This window comes from Mus musculus, chromosome 3 (assembly GCF_000001635.26).
Source record: "Mus musculus strain C57BL/6J chromosome 3, GRCm38.p6 C57BL/6J".
Taxonomy (NCBI): Eukaryota; Metazoa; Chordata; class Mammalia; order Rodentia; family Muridae; genus Mus; species Mus musculus.
The window spans coordinates 144,164,386-144,184,788 of record NC_000069.6 but is presented as its reverse complement, the minus strand read 5'-3'; the positions used below and the strand labels follow the sequence as shown (position 1 = coordinate 144,184,788).

The 20,403-nt window shown below is 44.4% G+C and overlaps 1 long non-coding RNA gene across 4 annotated transcripts in view; it reads right to left on the bottom strand.

Moving 5' to 3' along the window:
• Nucleotides 1-4,618: 4,618 nt before the first annotated feature.
• Gm34162 overlaps nucleotides 4,619-20,403 on the bottom strand; it is a 30,395-nt gene continuing 14,610 nt past the window's right edge. For 3 of the 4 annotated variants that reach the window (XR_867688.1, XR_376160.2, XR_376159.2), the window contains 2 exons: nucleotides 20,076-20,150; nucleotides 19,019-19,279 (listed from right to left, as the gene is read on the bottom strand). This is a non-coding gene — a long non-coding RNA (predicted gene, 34162). Of the gene's footprint in view, nucleotides 4,924-19,018; nucleotides 19,280-20,075; nucleotides 20,151-20,403 lie in introns of those variants that run through there. The other variant, XR_376161.2, reaches the window with a different exon arrangement.

Here is a 20,403-nt window from a genome sequence, read left to right as displayed (position 1 = left end):
AATGAAGATTAATTATGGAAGCTGGAAAGGAAAATTGATCGTCTGAGTGGTTTGCCCTTTTCTTTAGAACTTTGCTGGCGATGGGTATTGTCAAACTTGAACATTCCTTTAAGGCTTCTGATTCAATTTCTTTCGTCAAACTAACAGTTGCCATAAACCTTGCATGTCTCACTATGATACTTCCTGTAAGAATTCTCTCTTGATGCTGCATAGAGCGCAGTAAGTGCGTTCTAACATTCACAGTAAACAAGTATGCATGTGGTCTCACCGGCCTTAAAGGGCAGTCAGTCCTCTTATTCACTATCAGTTTTATGTGATAGGTAGGCTTGGTTGTTTTGTAGGCTGGGTAAGATAAGGTTTTTGCTCTTTAGCCCAGGCTGACCCCAAACTCATGTGGCTTCTCCCACCTTGGCCTCTGACATGCTGGGATCACAGGTGTGTGGTACCATGTACCGTGCCTGCCTTGCATTAACTCAGTTTTATAGATGAGTAATTTAAGGTTCCAAGAGGTCACTAAATAAGCATGCAAAGTAAGGGAGTACTCCCTGGAAGGCTAAGATGTCAGAGTGTGTACAATGTCCTCAGTAATCAGTGTTTTTTTTTTTATAGTACTTCTTAGATATGAAATTAATATTACAACTCCATAATGAACAGACTGTCACACTTTATGTTAAGTGGAGGATCAGGTGCTAGAGAGATAGTTCAGTGATTAAGAGCACTTCCTGCTCTTTCAGAGAACCTGAGTTCTGTTCCCCAAATCCACGCTGGGCAGCCCACAATCCTTTGCAACTCCAGCTCCCCCTCTGTCTTCCGGCCTCTGCTGGAAACCCAATGCACGTGGCATATGCATATACAGGAACATAAACACTCAGACACACCACATGTCATATAAACACCGATAGACAGGCAGAAAGACAGACAGACAGACACACACACACAAAGACACACAGACACACACACATGTGCGCGCACACACAGTTTAAAAGTGGGCTGGAGAGATGGCTCAGCAGTTAAGAGCACTGACTGCTCTTCCAGAGGTCCTGAGTTCAATTCCCAGCGACCACATGGTGGCTCACAACCATCTGTAATGGGGTCCGATGCATTCTTCTGATGTGTCTGAAGACAGCTACAGTGTATGCATATAAATATAAATAAATACATCTTTTTAAAAATACATAAAAGTTATGTACAGGATGGATACGTGCACTCTTTCCACTCCTGTCTCCAGCACTGTGATGTCCCATTTTCTGTCTAAACTCTGGACACAGGTTGTCAGTTTCTAACAGCAATACACTTTATCCCATGGCCTATAACTAGTTTCTTTTTCCCTTAAAATATTAAAATATCGTGTTTTATCTTTCACCAACTTGAAATATTAACTGGTTTAGATTGCCTGCATATTTTAGCTTTGCTCTAAAATAAATATCTTTTTGAGTATTAAGAAATCTCAACCACCTTATCATGAATGATTAAGTATAAATCCATAATGGCTCTGACCACAAATTGTTGCTGAGAAAAAGAACAAGGCTTTAGGAATCACATTAGTTTAGACAGCAAGACAGATAAATATATTACATACAAACTAATAGATGATGTCTTAAAAATCTTCAACTGAACTATGTAGCTCAAGCCATGTAAAAGATCAGTCAGTTATCTAGTGTGTGTGTGTGTGTGTGTGTGTGTGTGTGTGTGTGTGTGTGTGTGTGTGTGTATACACATGAGCTCACATGTATCCTCCCTCACCCAGGTAAGTAGAGGCCAAAAGTCACTATTTTGGTGTCTCAATAGATTCTCTGCCTTATTGTTTAGTTATTTGAGACAGGTTCTCACTGTAGCCCGGGATGGCTTGGTACCAAGCAGGGCAGACTGGTCTCAAACCCAGAGACCCACCTGCTTCTACCTCCTAAATGCTTAAAGGATTAAAGGTGTCTGCCATCACACCTGGGCTCCTTCAGTGTATTTTTGAGACAGCACTTCCAATGAGTCTTTGGCTAGAGTAGATGGACAGCAAGCCCAAGGTCTTTCTGCTTTGCCTCCTGGAGCTGAGAGATTGCAAGCAGGCATCACCACCCTTGGCGGTTTACTTGAGTGCTGGCATCCCAACTCTGGTCTTCATGGTTGCACAACTTAAAGATGAAAGAGTTTATTTTAGTTTATTGTTCCTGCCCATCACAGTAGGGCTGGCATAGCCCAGTGGCAAACGCAGAAGCCAGCTTGATAATATTTTCACCCACACATGGGTAACAGAAAGCAAGAGAACAGGAAACAGGGTGAAGCTCAAACTCTAAAATGACCAACTCCGGTGACCTCCAGCAAAGCCCCACCTCCTAACGGTTTCCTAACCTTCCCAAATAGCGCCACCAACTGGGGACCAAATGTTCAAATATGGGAGTCAATTTCTCTTCCAAACCAGTTCATGGGCTGAGCCATCTCTCTAGTTCAAAGTTGAATTGTTGTAAGGCATTGCAAAGCCAGGTGTGTAGCAGATACCGGTAATCCTAGCACTCTGGAGTCGGAGGCAGGAGGATCAGGAGAGCAAGACCAGTTTTGACTACATGAAATTCTGTTTCTAAGTAAATAAATAAATTTAAAAGTCATTGTATATTTATATAAAAGACATATACACACAGACAATCTTATGGAAAAAATTTACTTGTCTTAGCATATGTGAAAAGCATACATATGATGAAAAAAACCAATATTTGTGTTCGTTGTTTTAGGATAGAGGAGCACTGAAGTATTCAAATGGAACAGATTATACTTTTAATTACATCCAAACAGAATTCTAAGCTGATTTTAAAAAAATTTGTTGGCTGTTCTTCCTATTCTCCCATTAATTACTAGAGTCCAAAAAGATATCAAGATTTGTAAATAAATCACTGTAACGCACCATTAGATCCAAGTTGCTTTCATTACAAAGAGCAGAATAGTTAAGGAGAAAGGCAGTCCGTTTTAATAAAACATTCTTTTATGTTGTGGTAGGCCAAAAATATTTCTCTTACTTTCATATACATAATATATTAGAATATATAAGATTCTAGATTATATATATCTGGGGCTATGACGGGTTTGCTGCCAAAGCCCCAGACCCCAACACCCATAATTTTCTTTTCTTTCTTTTTGTACTGTTTCACAACCCAGTGACCCTTTGCAAGCTATCTATTTAATCTTTTATTCTATTATGTACAACATGAGATGAAAGTTAGACAATAGCATTTATTTCACCCCGGAGATTAAATCGCCCTTCTCCGTGGATACAGATGGCTATAGACATAGCCTCCTTAAGTTGGAAAGTTCCAGCAAACACGCATGAGTGAATGTACTTAGAATGTGGACTATCAGTAGTAAATAGCAAGACAGTTGTTACGTTACTTTTATTTAATGTGTACGTGTGAGTGTCCTCACATTTCTATGAGTACCATGTGGGTGTCTGGTGCTTGCAGAGGTCAGAAGAGAGCAGCAGATTAGCTAGACCCGGAGCTACAGGAAGTTGTGAGACTTCATGTGGTTGCTGAGAACTGAACCAGGGTCCCCTGCAAGAGCAGCAGGTGCTCTTACCAACTAAGCCATCTCCGCCGCCCCACTGTGTAAGTCTGTTATAGGAAGTCTGGAAGGCAGAATTTGCAGCTGATAGACAACCTCTCTCTCCTGCTCATAACTAATTCCTGATACTGTTCTCTATAGCATGGCCTCGGTTTTTCTATAAATACCTTCTTTCCTGGTTAGTTTTGTTTGTTTGTTTGTTTGTTTGTTTGCGGTTTTGTTTTGTTTTAGCTTGACACAGCTAGAGTTAGTCAGGAAGCAGAAATCTCATCAGAGAAAATACCTCCATCAGATTGCCTGTAGGCAAGTCTGTGAGGAGTTTCCTGATGGGGAGGGTCAGCCCACTGTGGGAAGTGCCACTCCTGGGTTAGGAAGTTCTAGATGGTGTTAGTAGAAGGAGCAGGAGGAGCAGGCCAGTAACCAACGTTGTTCCTGCTTTTTCTCCCTCTCATGATGGACTGACTGTAGTCTGAGGCAAACCATGTTATTCCCAAGTTGCTGCTGGTTGTGGTCCTTCAACAGTTGAAACCGTTTGGGGAAGACACCTTCTGTAACACAGCTTCACAGCCTACGTAAGCAGCTGCTAAGCAGTACTTACTGGCTTTCTTGGGGACAGGAGTGTGCAGAGTTAGATACTTAAAGAATTTAGAATCTATTCTTTTCAAAATCTCAGTTATGGATAAATGTCTTTTTTTCTTTTTCTTTCTTTCTCTCTTTTTTTTTGTTATTTTTTAAAATGTATACTTCTCTCATATTCTCTCATAATATATCCCAATTGTGGCCTCCCTTCCCTCCACTTCTCCCCCTCTTCCCTTTCCCCCATATCCACTGGTTCTCCATGGGAAATTTCAATTCCTTCTTCCCTCCCTCCCTCCCTCCCTCCCTCCCTCCCTCCCTTTCTCCCTCCCTCCCTCCCTCCCTCCCTCCCTCCCTCCCTCTTCCTTGTTCTCCTTTTCCTCTTCCTCCTCCTCTTTCTCCTCCTTCTTTTTTTCTCTCCTCTTCCTCCTTCTTCTTCCACTTCCTTCTCCCCCCTTTAGCTTTATACGAAGAAAATCTATCACAGAAATAAGGGGAGAAGGGAGACAGATGAAGAACCTGCCAGGCTCTTGGCGTAGGGTTGAGGGTCTAGGGTCCAGGGCAGATCAGAGATGAGCAGACATGTTTCTCACTGGTGCCTGATCACAGGCCTCATTTCAATGGCTTTATCTTACTCCTTGTTGTCAAGCAGACGCTCCATCCTGTGGATGGGCACTGTTGGCCTGGACGGTAGCACTCGATCTGTGCTCTTGGTACAGAAAGCCTGGGCATGGCTGTGACCTTAGGTCTCAGATAATGGTAGTGCTGGTGGTCTTTGAAAGTGGTGACATGTCTCAGGTGTGCCTGGGGAAAGCAGAAACGAGATGGAAACTGAATCAGAAAGCGGACTCCCGTGGTTTGGAAGGTATCTGGACATACTGTTGCAGTGAAACGTCTCTTTTTTTGTACATTTAAAGTGACACTCTCCAAGACAGAAGTGTAGGCAGGGGAGGTGCGGTTGAATTTGGAGGTTTGAATCTTAAAGGGCAGGTGGTCCTGAATGGATTTCTGAGTCACAAGTCTTTAGCTAGACCTTCCTTCATGGGAATAGATGTAACTGACAAACTTCCAGCCACTTCCTGCTGTAGGCAATTGTGTTTTAGCCTCTTAAATAATGAAACATGTTTAGCTTATTATTACTATTGCTGCTTTTAAGAAGGAGAAAGACTCTGGCTGGCTTTGAAGCTCCAAAAGGCCCTGTAAGATAGACTGGCTGGCTAATCGAGGTCTAGCAGTATATAATTTTTTTCTTTAAGTTGTGACCTCTATTTTCTTTCTCTCCCTCCTTCCCTTCTCTCCCTCCCTCCCTCCTTCCCTCCCTCCCTCCCTCCCTCCCTCCCTCCCTCCCTCCCTCCCTCCCTCCCTCCCTCTTCCCTTTCCTTCTTTCTTTTTTTCTGGCGTGGAGTTTGATTTCCAATAGCAAATTCAAACGACTCTGTCTCTGGAATCCCCTTGTTTTACATGCAGATGGCAAGCTAATGAACTCATTACTGTGTATTTTTTCCATCTCTGGACACGTTTGTGACATCATATTTCAAAACAAAATGTGGTCAGGCAGTTGGTTGATTGAGCCTGGTAAGACTTGGGGAATTTTTGAAACACTACTAACTTACTCACTGTCTTCTGTGCCTCTTACCTCTCCAGAAAAACCACCTTTCTGTCCTTGCATTCATAAAGACTGAAGAACCTTCTGTTTCCCAAGGTATATGACCAGGCCCCATCCTAAGACTAATTCAGGACTTTTACCCTTTGGGTTCTCTTTGCTAGTGTGGGTATTGTATATTAGTACAGTAGACTCTGTCTCTTTCCCATCTTTCCAGCCAGAGAAGGAGCAGTAGTCACTGTGTGACATGTCGTGAAGATTCATGGCGAATGTGATTGCGGGGATGCTCTGCTTCCTCTGGAGAAAGGTTCCCCTCTTCCATCCTTTGTCCAAGAGCATGTAATAAAGCACACATTGAACTGCTGTGTGCAACGGGCCCCGAACCAAGGCAGGAAACACTTGGAATCTAATTCTGGTCCTGAAGGGAAGTCAAATGGCAGCTCTGATTAAATTTGTCTTTCTAATCAAATATTAGCCATGGGCTAATCATTTCATCTCAGTGCCTTATTTTGCCCATCTGTTAAATAGGAATTTACCAATAACAGCTGTATTTGCCAGTGCATTACATGTAACTCATTAAAGGAAACAGGGCTTTCTAGTCTGAGGATAATACTCGTTGGATTCTGAATATAGACATTAGATGATAAATTCTCCGATTTAAGATGTAGTTATAAGGCCTCGTGTTCACTTTGAAAATGGTTTAGCCATACTGATGGCATGTCTGCCCCAATGTGTGGATGCATCGTGACGAGAGGTGATGTGTGATCCAGCATGATGGGTACCAGTCCAGTGATTTATTTAGGGTTTAAAATGTATTATGCAATTTTTAAAAATTCAAGGTAAATGATGCGTCTGTTAGGCAGATGTTAGGCTAAATTTGTGATTCAGTAAACTCAGACCAAACAGTTGATAGAAGGTAGTTCAGAAAAGGATTGAATTGTGGACCTGGCATCATTTGTGTATGTTATCCCAGCAGGCAGCTTGGAAGATCTTACCATTTCCACGTTAGCAGTGGGGAAAGCTGGAAGTAGAGGGATTAGCATTAACCTTATCGAGGTTAAGCAACTAGGTCAAGGTCACACAACTAGAATGTGTGGGCAGAGACAGCTCTGAGGCCAGAGCCTTATCAAGGTCACCACCGTGTCCTGCAGAAGAGCATATTGGGCTCAGAGCTTAAGCACAGCCTCCTCAGGCCAGCTAGTCTACCACGAAGTAACTGTGTTGGTACTGTGCACTTAAAACCATGCAGACTCTGAATACTGGGAATGCTTGGTTGCCAGGAGGAAACATTGCTTTAACTATTTCACATTACACAGGAGAAACACTTGTGTCTTCTCGGTCCTTTTCTTTAAAAGGATCAAACATGTATTTTGTACTGCATGGCTGTTGGAGGAAGGACTTATCTGATAATCAAGTAGTTAACAGTGACTGAGCTCAGGATTTCACTGATGGGTTTGCCTTGCTCCAAGCCCATGTGTGAACCAAAGTGGTATCATGATGATGGTGAAGGGTACCTCCATGAGTCTCTACTGCTTTTATGTGCAATAAACTGGGGGAAATGGCTGACGATTCAGTGCTTTATCTTGTCAATTTTGGTTGTCTCTTTCTTCTTCTTCTTCTTCTTCTTCTTCTTCTTCTTCTTCTTCTTCTTCTTCTTCTTCCTCCTCCTCCTCCTCCTCCTCCTCCTCCTCCTCTTCTTCTTTCTTCTTCTTCTTCTTCTTCTTCTTCTTCTTCTTCTTCTTCTTCTTCTTCTTCTTCTTCTTCTTCTTCTTCTTCTTCTTTCTTCTTCATCTTTCCCTTCCTCCTCCTGTTCCTCCTCCTCCCTTTTCTTTTCTTCTTTTCTTCTTCTTCCTCCTCTTTTCCTACTCTTTCCTTTTCCTCTTCCTCTTCCCTTTCCTCCTCCTCCTTTCTTCACCCTCATCCTTCTCTTTTTTCTTCTTCCTTACTTTCTTCTCTCTTTTCCTTCTTCTTCCCCCTTCTCCTCTTTCTCCTTCTTACATCACAATTTAGAGATTTAGCAAAGCTCATTAGCACTGTTAAAATAATGCAACCCAAGCTCTGGATTGAGTAACATAATTTTTCTTTACATTTTCTAGAAATGTCCCCGGTTATTAGTCAGCCTAGTTTATCAAAGGAACTTCACTAGGTCAGGAGCTATTTTTTCCTTCATTTTCTGTGAGACAAATCTTTGGCCACAGTGTCTTTTAATTGCATTTGACCCACTTTACTCCATGTAGTGTTGAATAAGTATAATCTCTTTTGAGTTTTTCCATGGCCTTTGTATGGAAACAAGATGAAGATCGTGGGTGTCTATAAAACGGTTCTTTGAGCCTTACTCCAACTCAAGAGGGAGACTGTAGAAAAGAAACAGATTCCAGGGGCTGGGGAGATGGCTCAGCAGGCAAAACGGTTGTTGAGCATGCCTGACAAACTGAGTTTGGAGCCCCAGAGCTCAGATAAAAGCCATATACAGTAGCATGCAAATGTGTGAGACAGAGAAATGGGAGACAGAGGCAGGAGAATTGCCAGAACCTGGGAGCCACTTAGCCCAGCATTTGCAGCAGTGAACAATGAGATAGCCTGTCTTGAGTGGGGTAGGAGGTGTGGGCTAACACCTGAGGTTGTCCTCTGACCTCCACACAGACTCCAAGGCATATGTGAATGGCACAAATAGAAAAGAAAGAGATGAAATAAAAAGAAAGACAGAAACCTAGATTCTGGGGTAATGCTCATTAACACATCAACACAGGTTTGGTTTGAAATCTCTGTATCTGCACATGATGCTGCCTCCTCTAAAGAGCCTCCCTGGATTTCCCAATAACATTCTAGACTCCTCTATGAAAACCTCCATTGTCCAAACAGAATATTAGTTCTGGGACTCGAAATCTTGTCCCCATTCGTTTCCCCATCCCTGAGGATGCCTAGAAGACTGCCTGGCACTAGAGAATTTTCGTTGAATGACTGAACAAACAAGTAAATGAATGAAGGAATGAATGAATGGCCTATCACCTGCAGGATTCTAGGTCTACTGGACTCTGAAGCGCAGCTAGCCGCAGTTTTCTAGCCAATGTGAAGGGGGACTCACAGCCCGCCTTCAGCTGTCTTCATCTTCTCTGGATAACAGCTAGTTCCTTAAAATGATTTTTGCCTCAGTGACCCCTGGTGAACCATCCTTCATTCCTAAGAACATGAGAATCTCCCCATCCTGGGACCCACACTCTCATCATAGGAAGCATACCCATGTTACAGGTCAAAAACCAGCTTTCTAGGAAGCACATACTCGAGGCGGCCAGAGCCTCCCCAAACATATATTTGAACTACTTTTACAATTCATATTATTTTCTCCAAATACTACTCTAGGGGTTATTTTAAATCTTTCCTCCCGAACTGTGCAAAGAATCGCTTTCTGTGTGTCTGGAGAGCCAGGCAGGTTGGATGAAGTCTTTGAGAAAAGCTCTTTTGGTTTTTGTCAAGCAGAGGATACTGTCTTTCTTATTTTCTTTGTTGTGGGGAGGATCTGGAAAAGGCCACCGTGGTCATCAGGTCCTAAGGATTGGGGTGCCAAGGTGGTGACTGGGAAGCAGAAGGAGGAAGAAATCGGAAAGAGTTTTCCCAGAGCTGGAGAGATGGCCTGGATGCCGAAGGACTTGCCGTTCAGTATGGGGACCTGAGTTCCATCCCCAGCATCCATGTGGAAAGCTGGCTATACCATTCCTCTGGTCTGTAACCCCAATACTGGGAGGAGACTATAGGAGGAGGAGGGTCCCCTGGGCTCAGTGGCCAGCCAGTTTAGCAGAATAGGTAAATCCCAAGTTCATTGAGAGACACTGCCTCAAAGAGTAAGGAGGAGAAGTGACAGAGAATCACACTTGGCATCGGTCTCTGACTCGCTCATGCATGTGCATCCGTGTGTTCACGCACACAAAGAAAGAAAATAAAAGACATTTCCTTTATTGAGCTGGGCTTTATTAGTGTTGCATAGAGATGGGACCAGGAGAAGGCACACTACGAATGCAGTAAACTCGGTCTCCAGTGCAGCAGCATAAAAACCACCCTGACCGTTCCTTCCTTCCCTTCCAAAATTCCACAATCTATAAATAAGTATCCCTAACATGGGCCCTCTTAGACCAACTTTCAGCCTGGAGCAAATGTTTTCCAACAGAGTTATGAACCCCCTAAAAATACAGGCCTGTGCCACGAACGGTGACAGAGCTATAAGTCTAGCAGGTACGACTGGGCACCCGGATCTGAGAAGATGAAGATTTCACCATCTAATACCTAAATCTCCATTAGTAAATTCCACAGCTCAGTAAGTCTACTTCATTATCTTATTAGGGTAAAAAGAGCAAGCCAGCACACCCTGACCAAGTCAGCCGGTCCAGAATGCTAATAGATGTAGCACTAAATTATTCTCCGCTTTTAAAGAGTTGTGTTAGTGACATTTTGTTTTTATCAAGGAATGCAATTAGACTTCAGCCTTAATATCTCTGAGGCTGTCACATCCCTGAACTCCGTAGCTCTGCTTGCCAGCCGCTATCAGAAATAACTCTGTCCCTTCAACTTAATGAAAAAGAAGTGCTTGGCTGTAAAGTTGTAGTCATCCTCTATCCAATCATATTGTCTTGAGTAATTAAAATGATTAGCTTAATTAGCTTAATTAACTAAATTTGACTACAGGACATGGCCATATGGTGGAGCAAAACAAAGATGGGAGCTAATTAAAGTTAAAATAATGCAGGTTTTAATTAACTCAACCCCTAGGCATCAACATTTTCAAATTTATCCAAGCTGATAATTAAAAAGTCCTCTTGCCCAAGCAACATTTCTTCTCTGAGCTAATTAAATCTGGAAATGAATTAGCAACACGAAGCTCCAAATATTAATTCCTGCTAGAAGATGACTTCACTTCCTAATGAAATTAATTAGCTGCACTGGACCTTCAATCAGACGCCAAACGTTGTCCATGAACACAGACCTCATGTAATCTACTGCAAGGGTACAAGCCCCGGGGCAAGAATTTACAATAGTAATGAACACTCTTTAACTGGGAGCCTCTCCTAATCTACCAGAGGAACGTAAAGATCCCTTTGTGCCATGGGCTTCCTCTCCTGTTTAAACAAGTTGGTCTCACAGACAGTTAAAAAAAAAACAAAAAACTGGGTTGCAGTTAATATTATCCAGAAAGCCCACTGCTACCCAGTTGTGGGCAAGTCCATTTTCATCTGGTCCACTGTTGGGGGGTGGTGGTGGTGGGGCGGGAAGAGGGAGAATCATATTAAAGTTTGGTTATAGCAGTGTGAACACCTCAAGAGTTTTACAGTCTGGTTGTCCTTAAGCCATCTGTGTGACCCAGGACAAGTCATGTGACTCCTCTGAGCTTCTGAGTTTAGAAACAAGAGGAGTCACCAGATAGATCCCTTCGGTCCTCTCTGTGACTCAGTTCACCCAAGCTGTCAGGACTATTGGATCCTGACCTAGAGGAAGATGTCCATTTCTTGCCCACACTCTTCCTCATCTATCCACAGTATCACTAAGGACGGCTTCCTGTGCACCCCTGCTAGGGAGAGCTGCAGTGCCTCTGCTCCACGCTCCAGGCGAATTGCATGGGAAGGATGCATTGTGGTAGTTACATTTCACTGAAGTACCTGCTGCAAGGAAGGCTGAGATTTAGAGATACTTCAAGCTAGCATTAGCCACAGAGGAACAGGCCTATTACCCAGCCTCCGTTCTTGCCGCCATAGATAACACTGTGTCAGCGAGCCTGTTATAAACCTGTTTCCAGGGGTTTACAACCGGCCTGTAAAAATGCATCCCACGTTGAATAGGAGCCCATAAAGGCCTGACCCGGGAATCTCGTTTTGCATATTTTTATATAATCATCTATACCCATAGTTACAGTCATAATGGATGCATACGTTGCCTCACACAGGGGCAGAGGCTCTCAAATTTGCAATAAACACGGACAAATATTTGGGTCATTTTTATGGGAACACAAAACCAGTGGCCCTGCAGCTTGCTGAATGCTGACTTTTTGGGGGCGGGTGGTCTCTGGCATCAGATGGAAATTTTTGGTGCATTTATTTTCTTTTAATGTTGGGATGATAGTTCCAGTTATTTCAAGTTCCCCTCCATTCTGTAATGGGGCAGGGTATATTTTCCAAAGGTGGCTGTTGCAGAATCTTGCACAAACATGCCCTCTAGAACCCTACTAGTTCCTATTGATAAAGGTGTGTGTGTGTTTCAACCTACACTGGGTGCTCATTCATTATGAATAAGCTGCATGCAGACACACAGTTGAATGACCTTGGAAGGTCATGAGAGTGATGTAACTTCCAACCTACTTGCTCTTGAACCCTTGAGTCTTACCATGCAACCTGGCCAACCTTAGACAATGTGGCAATGTCCTTTGAGGAGAAGGAAATAAGGCTACATGAAGAAACAGTTGTGACTGGCTAGTCTAGCCACTGTCACCTACCAGAGACACCCTGACTTGGTGAAACTGTTCTTAGAGTCGAGTCCACTAGAACTGTGCGATGTAGTAGAATATTGATGTTTCCCACGCCTCTGAGTATTGGGTGTGATCTGCTATAAAGCAATACCATCAACAGCATGACATAGAAGAATCATAGCTATTTAGGCAAGTGTTTCCAGAAGATTCTGAAGCCAAACAGATAGGTTGTTCACCACTCTTGCTTGCACTTCTGTTAGGTGAGCATGAAGAGCAACAAGCGGCAGAACCAGAAACTAGGCTGAGTAGAGTTACACCCTGGCCTGTTAAGGCTGGTGGCGAAAGCTGGGCTAAGTATTTTGATCTCTCTGGGCCTGCACTGCATCGTGAAGGTCTCAGGAGAACAGGAAGCAGAAGGAAATGGGGGCAGGATAGTAAAATCTTAATCTCTCCCTGTGACCCAGTTGTTTCAGCTGAGCCCCGTTTCCTAAAGTTTACATAATCTAAAATAGCACCCCTAGCTGAGGGCCAAGTGCTCAAACACAGGAGCTTGTAACAGTCATCTCACATACAAAGCAAAACAGCAAGGGACAGTCTGCTCCTCAGGGTGTTTGAATGAGAATGGCCCCCAAGGACTCATAGGAAGTGACATTGCTTCAAAAGGATTAAGGGTGTGGCCTTGTTGGAGTAGGTATGGTCTTGTTGGAGGAAATGTGTCACTGGGAGGTCAGGGTTGGGATGTGCTTTGAGGTTTCAGATTCTCAAGCCCCGCCCAGTGGCTCATTGTCTCTTCTTGCTGCCAGCAGATCCAGATGTAGAACTCTTGGCTCCTTTTCCAGCACTATGTCTGCCTGTGTGCTGCCATGCTTTTTGCAGTGATGATAATAGACTAAGTCTCTGAACCTGTAAGCCAGTCCCAATGAAATGTTTTACTTTTTTCAGTTGCAGTGGTCATTGTGTCTCTTCACAGCCATAGGAACCCTAAGAGAGAAGCTGGAACCAGGGACTGGGGTATTGCTAGGATAGGCCTGACCATGCTTTTGTTTGGAGGAATAATGGAACTTTGGATTAGGAAAGCAGTTGAATACTTCATGTGACACTAAATGTACCATACTAGGAACATGGAAGACAGTGATGCTGAGTGTGGTTTGAACGGCGGAGACCCAGGTCAAGAGCTTTCAGAGAGGATGAGTATTATTATGTGTCCCAGAGTCCATTCTTGTAATATTTTGATGAAGAATGCCTGTTTCCTTCCCTTATCCAGAATGTCTGCCTGAGGCTAAACTGAAGAGTTATGGATTAACAGCATTGGCAGAGGAGATTTCTAGACAGCACAGTATTGACTGCGCTGCCTGGGTATTGGAGACCAGCCACACTTACACAGATCTATAATGAAAGGGAGAAAGCAGAGCAAGGAAAAAAAATAAAATTGTACAGTTTGAGGAGAAAAAGGAAACCAGGGAGTTTGAGGGAGTCAAGTCAATGCTTAGGGAGATAAAAAGTTTAAGGGAAAACCTGATGCTAAATGGATAAAGCAAGCGGTGACCTCAGGGTGAGACCTCACCTAGCTAAGCTTCCAACCTGTGAAAAATAATTAAAGAAAATTTGGGGCCAGGTGCAGTGGTGCACACCTTTAGTCCCAGCACTCAGAGGCAGAGGCAGAGGCAGAGGCAGAGGCAGAGGCAGAGGCAGAGGCAGAGGCAGAGGCAGAGGCAGAGGCAGAGGCAGAGGCAGAGGCAGAGGCAGAGGCAGAGGCAGAGGCAGAGGCAGGTGGGTCTCTGAGTTCAAGGCCAGTATGGTCTACAGAGAGAGTCCCAGGACAGCGAGGCTTAAGCAGGAAGGAAACCACTGAAAACAGGAAGTTGGTGAAAATATATTTGAACGAGGGGGTCATGTTCTAGCCCCAGCAAGAAGCAGAACTTTGCAGCTTCAGCCACATGAGTCTAGGTTTAGAGTCAAGGATAGAAGAAAAGGGTTACAGAATCTTCCTCTGTGACTAAGGAAAGCCACTGAGACCAGGCATGTGTCAGAAGTGTCCCTGCATGGAGCTGTGAAGGTGAAGCCTGGATTCCTTTGGAGACCCTAAGATGTTGGGAATGTCAGGGTCATGGGCCACCTGTCAAGGAAGGCTGCTAACAGGGAGTGGAACCAGACCAAGAGCATGAAGTGTGTTGTGGCTGAAAGGAGCTGGAGAGCTGAAGAGCACTTTGACATGAGTCATAGAGATGGAGAATTTGGATTTCGCATTAAGATATGGCTACAAGCCTGTTGGACTCAGGGAGTGGAATGTGATAGTCTGAATGAAAATGGCCCCCATAGGCTCATAGGGTATGGCAATATTTGAAAGTATTAGGACATTGTCAGAGTGGGTGTGGCTTTGTTGGAGGAAGTATATCATCACTCGGACTGGGCTTTGAGGTTTCAGAATCTCAAGCCAGGCCCAATATCTCATGTTCTCTTTCTGTTTCCAGCAGAAATAGATACAGAACTCAGCTCCTCCAGCCTCACGTGTGCATGTGTGCTGCTATCCTTTCTGCCATGATAATAGAGTGAACCTCTGAACCTGTAAGCCACCCCCTCATTAAATGTTTTTCTTCCAATGAGTTGGTGTAACCATGGTGTCTCTTCACAGCAGCAGAAACCCTAACTAAGATAACACACGAATTAGAAAGGAACGAGATAACCGTAGGGGTGACACTGTCAATGGAAGCTACTGAACTTACTTGGTGCTAACTCAGTAAAGTGGCCCGACAGAGGCTCTCTAAGTGATTCTGGGCTGAAAGCTGAGCAGCAGAAACAGCTCATCCAAGGAAGTGTTCTAGACAAAGGCCACAGGAAACACTGAGCAAGAGATTTGGGCACTTCTTGACCACATCGGCCATCAGTCCCAGCCTGAGCTGCAAAGTGGGAGGCCTTGAGGGGAAAGTGGACGGTGAGGAGGCATGGCTTGAAGGGCCTGCAAACGCACCGCACAGCGGTGAGAGCAAGAAAGCAGGACAACAGAGGAGCTGAAGTCAGATCAAACAGACAGCCTTCTAAAGCATGCTGAGGAGGCTGGCCTTAACCCGGAGGGCAGTGGGATTCTGCTGATGTAGCCAGATTTCTGCTTTAGCTGTTATGCGGATGGTGATTACAGCAGGCAAGGCTGGATGCAGAAAGACAAGCTAAAAGAGTGACAGTAATCAGGGAAGAGACAATGGTGACACAGAGGGGGTGAAAGCCATGGGAATACTGAGATTCCATTAGCTTGCTAATGCCAAAGATGATACATGGCAGGGATGAGAGACCATGGGGGTGGGTCGGGGAGGCAGAGAGTGCGAGTCCAGAACTGCTCTGATCTTCACATCTTGACCACTAAGATGGAGAAAGAGGTTCTAGGGCCAATGTGATGCCACCTTTTCGGGACCCTTGGTTGCAGTAGGGTCACGTCTCAAAGGAGACACCAAAGACCTAGACTCTTCAACTGTTTGTTGTACAAGAATTTAGAGTTGACTCAACCTGGCCTCTTATGTTTTCTAGTCGCTAAACCTAATTATTTTCCAAGCAGTGATCAGTTCAGAGTTTCCAAAAGTCTCGCTACAATCCCCAGTGCCTTCCACTAGGCCCCCAAGAGGTAAAGAGGAACAGTGTCAGTGGGACTCTCCCGTGAGTCTTGTGTGGGCATCACCTATGCAAGGGGCGCTTGCTTCCCTCTTTGCAGCAACCTTCTCTCCCCTTGTGGTCACTGTAATGACTTTTAAATGAATGTATCAATGGGGTGATGCCTCCTCACACATCACAGAGAAAGCAGATGCGTAGATAAATGATATACATGATATCATTTGATATATATTGGCTTCGGGAACTTGAGTTTATTTCAAGTTTTTTGTTAGTTTTTTGTTTTTTTTTCCAAGTCAGGGAAACACGAATCACAAGCAAAGCAGAGCTGCATTTCTCAAGCCATCCCCACAGGCTGTGAGTCTTCTCAGTGGTGTTTTGTGTGAGGGCTGGATGACTTGAGTGGGCTGAAGTGGTGTTCTTTGACGTGTCCAGCACACACCCTTCTGCAGAACTCTTCCCGATCTCCGAGTATATTCAGCCAAACCAGACAAAACAGGCTTTGCTTTTAGCCTCTAAAAGCTTTGCTTTTAGCCTCTATAGGTGTGAGTCTGTGTTCTGTCTGGCTTAGGGTTCTACAGAGAGACAGAACTCATTGTGAACTCCAAGCTCAGCCCCCTACTCAATAACACTGTGGCAGTTTGAATGAAAACAGACCCCACAGGGACTGGCACTATTAGGAGACACAGCCTTGTTAGAGTAGATGTGGTCTTGTTGTAGGAAGTGTGTCACTGGGAGTAGGTAGGTTTTGAGGTTTCAGACGCTCAAGCCAGGCCCAATGGCTCACTCTCTCTTCCTGTTGCCTTCAAGCCTCGATGTAGAACTCTCAGATCCATGCCTATGTCTATACTTCTATGCTCCCCACCATGATGACAATGGACTCACCTTTGAACTGTAAGCCAGCCCTAATTAAATGTTTCCCTTTATAAAAGTTGCTGTGGCCATGGTGTCTCTTCAGAGCAGTAAAACCCTAACTAAGACAAGCATCATGTGGTATCTTGACTTTTTTTTTTTTTTAAGATTTATTTATTTTTATGTATGTGAGTATACTGTCACTCTCTTCAGACAGACCGGAAGAGGGCATCAGATCCCAGTACAGATGGTTGAGAGCCACCATGTGGTTGCTGGGAATTGAACTCAGGATCTCTGGAAGAGCAGTCAGTGCTCTTAACTGCTGAGCCACCTCTCCAGCCCTCTTGACAAGTTTTAAGTAGCATCTTTATAAGCCTTAGTGTCCTAATCTGTAAAATGGGGATAATATGGCACCTACATCATGAGGCAATGGGCAGCCATTCAGTAGTTAAGAACACAGGTTCTGGAGCAGACAGTGGGGCTCTTTCCTAATGCTGCTCTTTGATAACTGTGTGGTTTCAGTGAGGATGACTTATACAGATTTGTGTATTTGAGCACTTGGTCCCCAGGAGGGAGTGCTGTATGGGGAGGTTTAGGAGGCGTGGCCTTGCTGGAGGAAGTACATCACTGGGGACTGGCTTTGAGAGATTAAGGTCTCGCTCTATTTCCTCACTTAGTTTCCTGCTTACAGTTCAAGATGAGAGCCCCTCAGCTTTGTATTCTTCCCAAACATGCCTTTGTCCCAGCTCGTATGGACACTAACCCTCTGGAACCATAAGCCAAGCCAAACTCTTCTAAAAGTTGCTTCATTCATGGTACTTTACTACAGTAAGAAAAAAGTAGGTAATACACTAATCCTGTGGCTTCATAGAAGCCACTTCACCACTCTGAGCCTCAACTTTTTCACCTTTAAAATGGGCACAAATATGGGGTCTGCCACAGCGTGTCGTCGGGGAATTAAATAAAAAATATTTATTTGTAACCCACCTCCAGGAAGAGGTTCTGCCTATAAGTGGATCCCCAGGGAAGAGTATAATATATACCATTTCAGTATTTGCTGAAGACAAATCAGGCTATGGAAGGCAAATCAGAATGTTCTATAAAGCCAATGGCTAGCTTAGAGTTAATGGCTGGGGTGCAGAGCCTGGCTCCTGCTCTCCTGTGTGCTTCCATGGCCTGCCGCAGGGCAGCTCTTGGGGGTCTGTGTCATGTTGGATGGGTAGCTTCATGGTCTGCAGATTGGTATTGGTTCATTTTTGAAGCAGAGTCTGGTACAGCATGGGGAACTGGTGAGCAGGGCTGTGATTTTCCGTATTTACTAACATTTGCTTGGATTAATGTCTAGGACACCCAAAATACGTTCTGAGTCAGTCAGGATGGCGAGATCGCAGCACTGTGCGGATTACTCAGTAATTTGACATTTGGGGAATTTTTGCAAAATGTTAGGGAACATTTGACAAAGATGCAAATTGCTGTATCCATAAAGCACATCTGACTCTGAGGGTTGGTGGCTCTCTCCCCTGATGTGGCTTCTTCATTCCTAGTACCAGCTGTTGCATCCTGCCCGTGGCTTGCTTTCTTCTCCATCCGGAAGGAGAGGGTTGGAACTTTGCTCTGGAAACATAGTAAAGACCTGACCTGTGGAGTGCCTCCTGAGAGTCAGGTGTCTCTCTGTCTTCTGCCTCTGCTAGGCTTCATCATGTTTCCTTACATGTCAGCCACACAGCCACATGTCTGGTGCTGCTGAGGGAGGCAGTGGTTCAGGGAGATTAAATCATTTGAAGAAGGCTGCCAAACTATGAAGGAATTTTGAACGTGGGCTTAAGTCAGCAAAGTGTGGGTTTAAACCCAGCACACAGACTCCTATGACACCCGAACATCACACAGTGGAGGGGGGGGCGGTGGTGGTAGAAGAGCTGGAAGTTCATTAGCAAGTTGTTCGTTTTAAAACAACTGGTCATAAGCACTTATTCTATGTGTGTGTGTGTGTGTGTGTGTGTGTGTGTGTGTGTGTGTGCATGTGTGTGTGTGTGTGTGTGTGTGTGTGTGTGTGTGTGTGTGGTTGCTGGTGGAGGGTGTTAGATCTCCTCAAGTTGGAGTTACAGCTAGTTGTAACTCATTACTATTGTAGCTCATTATTAACCACTGAACCACCTGTCCAACTCCTAGATTTATTGCTTTTAAGTAGAAAAAAAAAAAGGAAATATATAAGGATATGTCATTAATATCTGGAAAAAAACAGAACAAAAGTTTTCCTCCTTTTGGACACAGAAATGCTTTATCATATTAAAAGTTTCGGTGGATCCTTTCTTATAATCCTGGTTGTTCTTTTAGTGTCCAGTAACGGCATAAAAGGCATAACAACAAAACACTCTTGCATTAATTTTTATTTTCTTCATTCCAACAGCCTCTATAAGATGTGAAGAAAAAAAGCATAATAGAGTTTGCGGCCCATTATTTACCCTCTTTCCCAGCAGCGCCTGGCACTTGTAGAGCTTAGACAACTCTTCGAGTGGATGGGGCAGGCTGCGATAAGGTGGGCGGAGCTCGGTTGTGGGAATCGGTGGGGAGGCCTTCCGTCTCTTCCCCTTACTTGTTCGAAGGAGTTCTCTTTGGATGTTTCCAGTGGCTGCTTCCTTTCCACGCATCTTAGATGCACACTGCAGGAGGGATGTATTTATTTTTCTGGGACCTAATTACCTTAATAACGGCTTAAGTGAAACCACACCCAGCTCTAGTCTCACTGTCTACTAACAGTCAAAAGGGTCTCCAAGATGGCTTCCTCAGAAGCATAGGACAGGCTGGGTAGTGGCTCCAACATCTGCGTGCTCATCAGGGACCTTGGTCCTTAGTCTGTCTCTTTCTAATTAGACGGGGGAGGGACTTTAGTGTGCTGGAGTGCTCTAAGTTCAACTGTGTGAAATGTGCAGAGGAGGTTGAATTGGCTGAGCTCGGAAGTCCATTCCAGGTTTTGCATTGCACCAGGCCCCAGGAATGACCCTGAGTTGATCAAGTGGCCTTGCTAGGTACAAGAGACAGAGGAACTCAGCTTCTCCCTACGAACCAGCTCTTAAGTGCTGCGCTTAGGCCCTCAGACCTTTTGCCTTGGGAGTCTAGGGAGAAAGCTTTAGGGCTTGTTTGATTTTGTTGTTGCTGTTGTTGTTATTGTTGTCTGTGTGTCTCTGTGTGTCCTATTATTAACCTTTCTCTAAACTCTGTTTTCCAAGCTTAGGTCGGCTCATCAGAGTTGAACATGGACTGTTTGGATTTTTGCCCAAGCTGTTCTCCAAGCCTGATAGCACACTCATTACTCCCTACCCATGGTTTCTGCTAAATGACCTCGTTAGTGCTCTAATTACATGTTGCTCTTCAGAAAGCTGGGGGTGGGGGCGGATGAGTTAAGGAAGGCTGAGGGCTGAGATGGAGTACATTGTAAACACACTGAAAGGCACCTACCTTTCTCCCGCCTGATGAGCACCTTGGAAGGGAAGCTTTGTGCTTTTCCTTTCTTGCTTCCGGTATTTCTGGACCCTGGAAAAGGTGATGAGAATTAGCCCAGGCCATACGTGCTGGGAGTGGTCGGTAATAGCTGGAGGGTGATATTTTTACAAAGAAGGAGAGACTGAAATAAAACAATAACCAAAAAAAAAAAAAAAAAAAACCAAAACAAAACAAAAAACAAAAAACAAACAAACAAACAAACAAACAAACGATCTGAGGTTAAAGAAAGGAAACCGGAAGTTTCAAGCCTCACCTACCACCTGGCCTCCCGCGGCCATTTGTT